The 11,082-nt window shown below is 39.8% G+C and overlaps 1 pseudogene; it reads left to right on the top strand.

Annotated features, from left to right (window-relative positions):
- Positions 1-10,266: 10,266 nt before the first annotated feature.
- Positions 10,267-10,607, top strand: LOC132357619 (large ribosomal subunit protein eL43-like; annotated as a pseudogene).
- Positions 10,608-11,082: the final 475 nt, after the last annotated feature.

The raw sequence follows: 11,082 nt of genomic DNA, 5'->3' as shown, positions 1-11,082 counted from the left end.
CTATCAATATTTGTGTACAAGTTTTTTTGTGGACATATGTTTTCATTTCTCTTGGGTATATATCTAGGTGTACATTTGCTGGGTCATATAGTAATTCTATGTTTAACCTTTGGAGAAATTGCCAAGACTGTTTTCCACAGAGACTGCACCATTTTACATTCCCACCAGCAATGTATGAGGCTTCCAATTAATCCACATCTTCACCAATACTTGTTATTATCTGTCTTTTTGATCATCCTAGTGGGTGTGAAGTGGTATCTTATTGTGGGTTTTTTTTTTTTTCAGGGATCGAACCCACGGCCCCTGCAGTGGAAGTGTGGAGTCTTAACCACTGGACCGCCAGGGAAGTCCCCTTATTGTGTTTTTTTTTTAAAATAAATTTATTTATTTATTTATTTATATTTTTTGCTGCTTTGGGTCTTCATTGCGGTGCGCGGGCTTCTCATTGCAGTGGCTTCTCTTATTGCGGAGCACGGAGCGCAGGCTTCAGTAGTTGTGGCGCATGGGCTTAGTTGCTCTGTGGCATGTGGGATCTGACAAGGCCAGGGCTCAAACCCATGTCCCCTGCATTGGCAGGCAGATTCTTTTTTTTTTTTTTTTTTAATTTATTTATTTAGTTTTGGCTGCATTGGGTCCTTGTTGCTGTGGGCTGGCTTTTTCTAGTTGCGGCGAGTGGGAGCTGCTCTTCGTTGAGGTGCACAGGCTTCTCATTGTGGTGGCTTCTCTTGTTGCAGAGCGCAGGCTCTAGGCACGTGGGCTTCAGTAGTTGTGGCACGCGGGCTCAGTAGTTGTGGCTCACCGGCTCCAGAGTGCAGGCTCAGTAGTTGTGGCGCCCAGGCTTAGTTGCTCCACGGCATGTGGGATCTTCCTGGACCAGGGCTCAAACCCATGTCCCCTGCATTGGCAGGCGGATTCCTAACCACTGCGCCACCAGGGGAGCCCCTTATTGTGGTTTTGATTTGCATTTTCCTGATAGCTAGTGATGTTGAGCATCTTGTCATGTTCTTTTTGGCCATTCGCATATCTTCATTGGAGAAATGTCTATTCAGATCCTTTGCCCATTTTAAAATTGAGTAATTTATCTTATTTTTTTATTGTTGTAAAATATACATAACATAAAATTTACCATTTTAACCATTTTAAATTTTATTTATTTATTTATTTTGGCTGTGTTGGGTCTTTGCTGCTGCGCGTGGGCTTTCTCTAGTTGCGGTGAGAGGGGGCTACTCTTCATTGCAGTGCGTGGGCTTCTCATTGCAGTGGCTTCTCTTGTTGTGGAGCATGAGCTCTAGGCACACAGGCTTCAGTAGTTGTGGCATGCAGGCTCAGTAGTTGTGGCTCACAGGCTCTAGAGCTCAGGCTCAGTAGTTGTGGCGCACTGGCTTAGTTGCTCCATGGCATGTGGGATCTTCCCGGACCAGGGCTTGAACCCGTGTCCCCTGCATTGGCAGGCGGATTCTTAACCACTGTGCCACCAGGGAAGCCCCATTTTAACCATTTTAAAGTGTACAGTTCTGTGGCATAAAGTATGTTCACAGTGTCGTACAACCACCACCACCACCCATTGCCAGAACTTTCTCATCTTCCCCAGCTAAAACTCTGTACCTATTAAATAATAAATCTCCATTCCCACCTCTCCCCATCCCCTAGAAACTACCATTCTACTCTACGTCTCTATTCATTTGACTACTCTAGGAACCTCATATAAATGGAATCATATAATATTTGTCCTTTTGTGACTGGCTTATTTCCTCTAGCATGATGTCTTTAAGGTTTATCTATGTTGTAGCATATGTCAATATTTCCTTCCTTTTTAAGGTGGAATAATATTCCATTGTATGTATATACCACATTTTGTTTATCCATTCATCTGTCAATGGACACTTGAGTTGTTCCACCTTTTTGGCTATTGTAAATAATACTGCTATGAACATAGGTGTACAAATACCTGCTCAAGTCCCTGCTTTCAGTTCTTTTGGGTATATACTCAGAAGTGGAATTGCTGGATCATATAGTAATTCTATGTTTAACTTTTTTAGGAATCACCATACTGTTTTCCACAGCAACTGTACCGTTTTACATTCCCACCAGCAAGGCACAACAACACTTGTTATTTTCTGTTTTTTTTTATTTTAAAATAGTCGTCTTAGTGGTTGCAAAGTGGTTATCTTTTTATTATTGAATTGTAAGACTTCGTTATATATTCTAGACACAAATCTTTTATCAGATAAATGATTTGCAAATATTTCCCCCTATTTTATGGGTTGTCATTTCACTTTCTTCAAGGTGTCATTTGAAGAACAAAAGTTTTTAACTTTGATGAAATCCAATTTATCTATTAATTCTGTTGCTTGTGCTTTTGGTGTCATATCTAAAATCCATTGCTGACTCCAAGGTCATGAAGATTTACACCTATGTTTTCTTATGAGAGTTTTATAGTTTTGGCTTTTATATTTAGGTCTTTGATCCATTTCGAGGTAATTTTTGTATATGGTGTGAGATAGGCGTCCAAAGTCATTCTTTTGCAAGTGACTATCTAGTTGTCCCAACATAATTTGTTGAAAAGATTATTCTGTCTCCCATTGAATTATCTTGGCACCCTTGTCAAAACTCAGTTAACCATAAATGTGAAGGTTTATTTCTGGACTCTCAATTCTATTCCATTGAGTTATATATCTGTCCTTATGCCAGTATCACACTCTCTTGATTACTGTAGATTTGTAGTAAGTTTTGAAATTGGAAAGTGTGAGTCTTCTAACTTTGTGCTTCTTTTTTTTAAAATTAATTTATTTATTTTTGGCTGTGTTGGGTCTTCGTTTCTGTGCAAGGGCTTTCTCTAGTTGCGGCAAGTGGGGGCCACTCTTCATCGCGGTGCGCGGGCCTCTCACTATTGTGGCCTCTCTTGTTGTGGAGCACTGGCTCCAGATGCGCAGGCTCAGTAGTTGTGGCTCACGGGCCCAGTTGCTCCGTGGCATGTGGGATCTTCCCAGACCAGGGCTTGAACCCGTGTCCCCTGCGTTGGCAGGCAGATTCTCAACCACTGTGCCACCAGGGAAGCCCTGTGCTTCTTTTTAAAGATGATTTTTACTATTCTGAGTCTCTTGAGTTTCCATATGAGTTTTAGAATCAGCTTGTCAGTTTTTGCAAAGAAGCCCATTGGAATTTTGATGAGTATTGCCTTATATCCATAGATAAATTTGGAGAGTATTGCCATCTTAATGTCAAGTCTTCTGGTCCATTAGCATGGGATGGCTTTTCATTTTTTAACGTCTTCTTTGATTTCTGTCAACAATATTTTATAGTTTTCAGAATGTAAGTTTTGTACTTCTTTTGATAAATTTATTATAAGTATTTTATTCTTTATTCTTTTTGATGCTGTTATAAATAAATGGAGTTAGTTTTTTATTTCATTTTTGGTTTGTTTATTGCTCCTGTATAGAAATACAATTGACTTTTATATATTGATTTTGTACCCTGAAACCCAGCTGAACTCACTTATTAGTTATGTTGGTTTTTAGTGGATTTCTTGGGATTTTCTATATGCAACATCATGTCATCTGAAAATAGCGACTGTTTACTTCTTCCTTTCCAATCTGGATGCATCTTGTTTCTTTTCCTTGCCTAATTGCTCTAGCTCAAACTTCCAATGTTGAATATAAGTAGTGAGAGTAGACATCTTTGTCTTGTTCCTGATTATAGGGGGAGAGCATTCAGTTTTTCACCATTAAGTATGATGTTACCTGTGGATTTGTGTGTGTGTGTGTGCTTCAACTACCTTAATTATTTTTAATTAATTTTTATTGGAGTATGGTTGCTTTACAATGTTGTGTTAGCCTCCACTGCACAACAAAATGGATTTTTTTATAGTTCTTGAGAACTGCCTCTCCTCCTGTGCTAAGTCTCTGAGCCTCTACTCTGGAGATCAGGTCAGGGACAGTGGCCTCTTGGAGTGACACCCCTGTTTTATGAGCTGGGCACTGAAAAGGGCTGGTAGCCTCTGGTCTTCTTGGCTTGCCAGTGTGGAACCTCTGCCCTACAGGCTAGCTGGGCAAGGGCCTTAAGGACTGCAGTAATTTTGTCCTGCTGCACCTCCCCTCCCTGCTCTGAGATTAAAAAAAAAAAAAGATGTCTAGGATTTTTCCTAGTACTGTTATGGTTAGTTATGGTTTCATTTTATATTTAAGTTTTTTTATCCATATGGAATTTATTTTATTGTATTTTGATACAAGATATATCTATGAATCCAACTTATTTGTTTCTAGATAGCTACCTATTTGTTCTACAGAATAGGGACGATTTTTCCTCATGTCTGCATCTCCAGTGCCTAACATAGCTCCTTGCCCATTGTAGGTTGTCTGTAAATGTGGTTTGAATGAACAAGATGGATACTGTGCTTCTCTTATAATATTTAGTTCCTGCCTTACTGTAGTGGACATACCCTAAAATGACCCCCAATTTGTCACACCCTGTATAATCACCTCCCCTGAGTGCAGGTAGAACCTGTGACTTGCCTTTAATCCATAGAATATGGCAAAGGTGATGGTATGTCACTCTCATGATTACATTAGGTTGTATAAGACTCTATCTCAGCAAACTAGAATGAGAGAAACTCTCCTGCTAGCTTTGAAGAAGCAAACTGCTAGGAAATAAACTGCCTATGGAGAGGGCCATGTAGCAGGGAACTGCTGGTGGCCTCTAGGAGCTGAGAGTCTCAGTCCTACAACCTTAAAAAACTGAATTCTGCCAACTATGTGAGTTTGGAAGAACATCCCAAGTTCAAGATGAGGCCCCAGTCCTGGCCTGTACCTTGATTTCAGCCTACTGGGATCCTAAGCAGAGACCTAGCCAATCTGTGCTGGGACTCCTGACCCACAGAAACTATGCAGTAATAAATGGGATTGTTTTAAGTTGCTAAATTTGCGGTAATTTGTTACACAGCAATAGAAAACTGATTTACTTAAATTGTTGACCCATTTAGAGCTTCCAGGTTTTCTTCATATCATTTTAAGTCAGTTTACTCCATCTTATTCCTTCAAAGTCAAGTTTTAAAATTGAATATATGACATTTAAGTATTTATTACCATTAAATCTCACCTTCTTGGTTTGGAATCAGTGTTCTAGCATGTAGATTATTTGATAGGTTTTATCTCCTCTTCTGTGAGTTCTTCCTGGATGGCTTTTCTCTGTCCTTTTCCCCTAATACACTGTGGATTGTTCTTTCTTTTGAGATACAGTAAGTCCCCTGCATACGAACCTTCAAGTTGTGAACTTTCAAAGATGTGAACGTGCATTCCATCAATGTCAGGCGTGAGTGAAATTGCAGCTTGCCCTCTGTCTCCTGTTGCTGACGATCCTTCAGCTCTACCATCTCCCACCTCCTCTCCCTCCTCCAGTCAGTAACTCTTCTTGCCTGTTCACTCGATGCCAGCCCCTGTATGCCAGCTGTTGTACTGTACTACTGTACTTTTCAAGGTACTGTACTGTAAGATTAAAAATGTTTTCTTTATTTTTGTGTTTGTTTGTTTTTTATGTATTATTTGTGTGAAAAGTATTACAAACCTATTACAGTATAGTACTATGTTGCTGGTTGTGTTAGTTGGGTACCTAGGCTAACTTTGTTGGACTTACGAACAAATTGGACTTATGAACAAATTGGACTTACAAATGCGCTCTCGGAACGGAACTCGTTTGTATGTAGGGGACTTACTGTGTAATAGCATTATTACAGTGTGTTGTAATTATCTGCTTACACGCTCATCTTTCCCCACTAGACTATGAACTCCTCAAAGACAGGGACCTTGACTTTTCATGTCTTAGTGCAGTGCCTGACATGTAATAGAAGCTCAATAATTCTTTTTGTTGTATGAATAAAATGAAAGAAGAGGTGATGAATAACAGGAAATGCTTCATAGGACTTAAACAGAAGAGGTCGAAGGAAGATATGATTTGAGGTGTCCATGAAAATTTCAAGCCCCCTCTAAGGTGAATTCTGCCCCTATTCTGTCACTTAGGGATAGAGTTATGATCATAGGCCTCCCTATGTCCATTGCAGCTTATGGTGGCCCCTTTCCTGACCTAGCTGTGCTTGACAGATACATTTAGTTCAAGACTATAATTCTGCACCCAGTTACAACACGCACACGTGTTGTTTCTCCCACAACACCAAGCAATTCTCAGACACTAGCTGGGTGTCCTAAATTCAACACAGTTCTGACACTATGTACCTGGAGATAACATCAGATCCCACAGGCTCAGTCCTACAAGACTGCCCCGCCTCCAACTTCAGACATCAATTCCAAGTCCAGGTTTGTCACCTGTGCTTCTGAACTGCCAGCTATAGAATGGAGGTTCCAAAACCCCCTCCTTGGTTTTAATTACTTGCTAGAGTAGTTCACAGAACTCAGAAAAATATTTTACTTACTAGATTACCAGTTTATTATAAAAGGGTATAACTCAGGAACAGCCAGATCGAAGAAATACATAGGGTATGAAGAAAGGGCACAGAGATTCCATGCCCTCTCTGAGAGCACCCAGACCCCAGAAGCCCAGAAGCTCTTCAAACCTCCGTCTGTTGGGGCTTTTTTTTTTTTTTGCCGCACCACACAGCTTGCGGGATCTTAGTTCCCCGACCAGGGATTGAACCCAGGCCCTCGGCAATGAAAGCGCCAAGTCCTAACCACTGGACTGCCAGGGAATTCCCTCTTTTTGGGGTTTTTATGGCAGCTTCATTACATAGACATGGTTGATTAAATCATTGGCCATTGGTGATTGATTCACCCTCCAGAACCTTCCCCTCCCCCAAGGTCAGAGGGTGGGACTGAAAGTTGTTTCTCCTGGCAACCAGCCCCCATTCTTAGGCTAGGTCCAAAAGTCACTCATTAACATAACAAAAGACACCTTGATTGCTCTCCTCTTTTAGGGAATTCCAAGGATTTTAGGATCTCTGTTCCAGAAAGGAGGCAAAAACCAAATCACAATATCACAAAGACCCTCTCATGGCAGAAACTAATGGAGCCTGGTACCTGAGTCACAGGTAGAATAGGCTAAATACACTTCACAGGGTAGGGAATTATTGCCACCTCCTCCTCTTTCTGATATCTACACCAGTGCTTATTTCCTACTTTGTGATAGCAAACCCCCAAGAGTTGGGAGTGGAATCAAGAACTGACACCCTCTGAGCGTAGTGTATTACTTACGAGGCAAGGACATTCCCTAAATTTTTTTTTTTTTAAAGAAATTCACGTTCTTTTATTTATTTATTTATTTATTTATTTATTTATTTATTTATGACTGTGTTGAGTCTTCGTTTCTGTGCGGGGGCTTTCTCTAGTTGTGGTAAGCGGGGGCCACTCTTCATCGTGGTGCGCGGGCCTCTCACTACCGCGGCCTCTCTTGTTGCGGAGCACAGGCTCCGGACGCGCAGGCTCAGCAGTTGTGGCTCACGGGCCCAGTTGCTCCGTGGCATGTGGGATCTTCCCAGACCAGGGCTCGAACCCGTGTACCCTGCATTGGCAGGCAGATTCTCAACCACTGCGCCACCAGGGAAGCCCCCTAAATTTTTTATCAAGGAAACCTGAATATCTTCCCTAGCCTAAGGAAGAGCTCAGAGTAATTCTCAGATCTAACAGAGGGTATCAGGGCTAATCTTCACGTCTGGAATGTAACCGATGTAAAGAAAATAAATTCGTTTAATTGTATTATCAATATAATCTGTTTGAGGTTGCCAGAAAGTTGGTATTCTATGAGAAGAATAGAAATAATGGAACCAAAAGTAAGAATTTGTGAGTATATCACCAGGCTTGACCTTGAGAGCAGACATAATTTTCTCCAGAGTACAGTACAGGAGTTAATCCAACTATTCTTATTTGATGAAAAATATATCTAAGAATATCCAATTTCCTATTCATTGAAGCATTCTTTATAATAGTGAAAATTCGAGAACAACATCAATTTACCATAATAGTTATTTTAGAATACTTCAAAAGGATATTACAGTAGATTTTGAAGAATGTTCAACGCTAAAGGTAATAGTTTACTAGAGCTGCCATAACAAAATACCACAGACTGGGCAGCTTAAACAATAGATTTTTATTTTCTCATAGTTCTAGAGGCTAGAAGTCCAAAATCAAGGTGTTGGCAAGTCTGGTTTCTTCTGAGGCCTCTCTCCTTGGCTTGCAGATGACCACATTCTTGCTGTGTTCTCACATGACTTTATTTTTCAGTGTGCACCCATCCCTGGTGTGTCCAAATTTCCTCTTATAAGAATACTAGTCAGATTGGATTAGGGCCCACCCTGATGGCCTCATTTTAACTTCATCACCTCTTGAAAGGCCCTATCTCCAAATAGAGTAACATTCTGAGGTCCTGGGAATTAAGGCTTTAACATGTGAATTTTGGAGGAACACAGTTCAGTCCATACAACGGGAGAAAGTTTTACAATATGAATAAAAGTGCAGGATATAATATTTAGTGTGATTCTAATCGTATAAACATAAGCTGAAAAAGACTGGAAGGAAATACTCAAAAATATTAATAATGGTTTTCTTAGGGTTTGGGAGTTATGAATAATTTAAAATTTTTTCTTCTTTATGCATTTCTGTATTTTCTAAATTTTCTACAATGAGCACGTATTCTATAATGGAAAAATGCAATAAAAGTTACATTAAAAATTCATTCCTTTTTCCCTTAATTCTATGACTAAATCAATTTACCTTCAAGAACAGAAGACAAGGGGAGATAAATGTGTCAGAATAATTGGTATCAATTGTTAAATTATAAGTGGCATTCTGTTATAAGTCAAGCTCTAGTGAGGTTGACCCTATTGACTGGTTCTCTTTTGAGTAAAATAATTAAAAATGACTTGTTTTTATGCGTGAAGGGGATCAAAAGGTAAAACTTCCAGTTATAAAATGACTAAGTCATGGGAATGTAATGTACAGCATGGTGACTATAGTTAATAATACTGTATTGCATATTTGAAAGTAGGAGAGTGGATCTTGAAAGTTCTCATCACAAGAAAAAAAAATTTTGTTACTGTGTGTGGTGACAGATGTTAACTTGGATTTATTGTGGTGATCATTTTGCAATACATACAAATGTTGTATCATTACATTGTACACCTGAAACTAATATAATGTTATGTCAATTGTACCTCAATTAAAAGATTTTTTTAAACTTGTTTTTTTAATCTGAAAACCGGAGGATTCATTTCTGGACTGCAATAACACCACTATCCACTACCCTACAATGAAACCCTTGTAGAAGCTTTCATCTGGCCCTTTCTTTGACATCTAACTATGAATTCCCATCCTGAGAAGATGTTTAAATCAAAGCATCCATATCATGTACTTTAGACTACTATTTTTCTCTTTCTATGGGACCACACTGTAAGAGATGTCAAAGCAGGAACCTTGTATTGCTGTGGTCTTCCAGGTTCACCCAACTATGATATTATGTCTCAACATATGAGCACACAGCTTCCAAGCAACTGTTTCCGGATACCTTTATAATCACCTCCATTTTTACACTTTAGTATATCTGTGCCTTCTTATTACTTTCTTTTTGGGCTCTTTCTTCCCACGCTGCTCTCAGCTCTGAAACTGCATACTTTTGCCCGTTCATCAGGAGCTGGTTCATCCAACTCTAGCATCCACCTTTGGGTGCATTTTCTCTTATCTAGTTCAAAGGTCATTGAATCATACGGGCTCCCCTCCGTGAGGCAAACTTGCAGAACCTGTAATTAAGGAGATATAATCTAGATGCAGGGCAACATGGTTTTCATTAGAGTTAGCATTCCTAATATTAAGAGTTTATTAAAAGGCTAATAAGTAAGCATATAGATGAGCAACTAGTGGATGGAATCTAATTAAACTTTGAAAACCGTTTTTGAGAAGCTTTTATTTCAAAGGTAATTCAAAAGGAAATATCCTCTTTTTTTCCTCATAAAGACCAGCAGCTTAGCAAGATACCAGGTGTTGGGGTTAGAAGAAGAATAAAATGATCTTTATACTTGAGAAGGCCTGCCTAGTGGGGGATACGAAAAATATGAACACGATTATTCTTTTTTTTCACCATGTGGCATGTGGGAGCTTATTTTCCCAACCAGGGATCGAACACCTGAACCTCCTGCATGGGAAGCATGGGGTCTTAACCACTGGACTGCCAGGGAAGTCCCTGAATACGATTATTCTTTTATAGAAGAAGTACTATGTTAGATATATAAACAGAAGAACAAGCTCTCTGGGCTCGGACCTAGGTTTTGGCGACATGGCTAAACGCACCAAGAAGGTCGGAATCGTGGGTAAATACGGGACCCGTTACGGTGCTTCCCTCAGGAAAATGGTGAAGAAAATTGAAATCGGCCAGCACGCAAAGTACACTTGCTCCTTTGGTGGCAAAACCAAGATGAAGAGATGAGCTATGGGCATTTGGCACTGTGGTTCCTGCATGAAAACGGTAGCTGGTGGTGCTTGGACCACACCACCACTTCTGCTGTCACAATAAAGTCTGCCATCAGAAGTCTGAAGGAATTGAAGGACCAGTAGAAGCACCACCTTTTGAAATGTTGCTAGCCTATAATAAATGGGTTAATTTATGTAACAAAATTACTTTGGTTTGTTGTTAATTTGATTAGCTAAATGTTCTTATTTGCATTGCATTAATTTTGCTTTCTAAAAGAAGACTTGGATATTAAAATCCTTCTAATTTTTGTTGAAAAAACAAAAACAAACAAACAAAACCAGAAGAACAAGAGATTAACACTACCTGAGTAGTGGATGTTAAGGTTTTAAAGGAGTCAATACATAATGCTTCCTTTTCCCCCTTCATAATTTCTAACCAACTGAGAAATAAGGCATAGGAGACCAGTAAATGGAGATTAAAATGTCAGCATTCTTGCTGATGAAACTGTTGAGTGGACATGACTTTAGAGCTGCAGTCAAGTGGGCCTTTTAATTTTCTTTAATTCTCTGCCCTGAATTAGAGAGACTTAACTCACCTGGTTGGGCAACCTAGGCCACCCTCACAGAGAGCAAATCAGAATGCACCCTCTCTATAGGCAGGATGGCCTCAAAAGTGGGAACT

Source organism: Balaenoptera ricei, chromosome X (assembly GCF_028023285.1).
Source record: "Balaenoptera ricei isolate mBalRic1 chromosome X, mBalRic1.hap2, whole genome shotgun sequence".
Lineage (NCBI taxonomy): Eukaryota > Metazoa > Chordata > Mammalia > Artiodactyla > Balaenopteridae > Balaenoptera > Balaenoptera ricei.
Note: the sequence above shows the minus strand (reverse complement) of the source record. Positions and strands in the feature narration are given on the sequence as shown.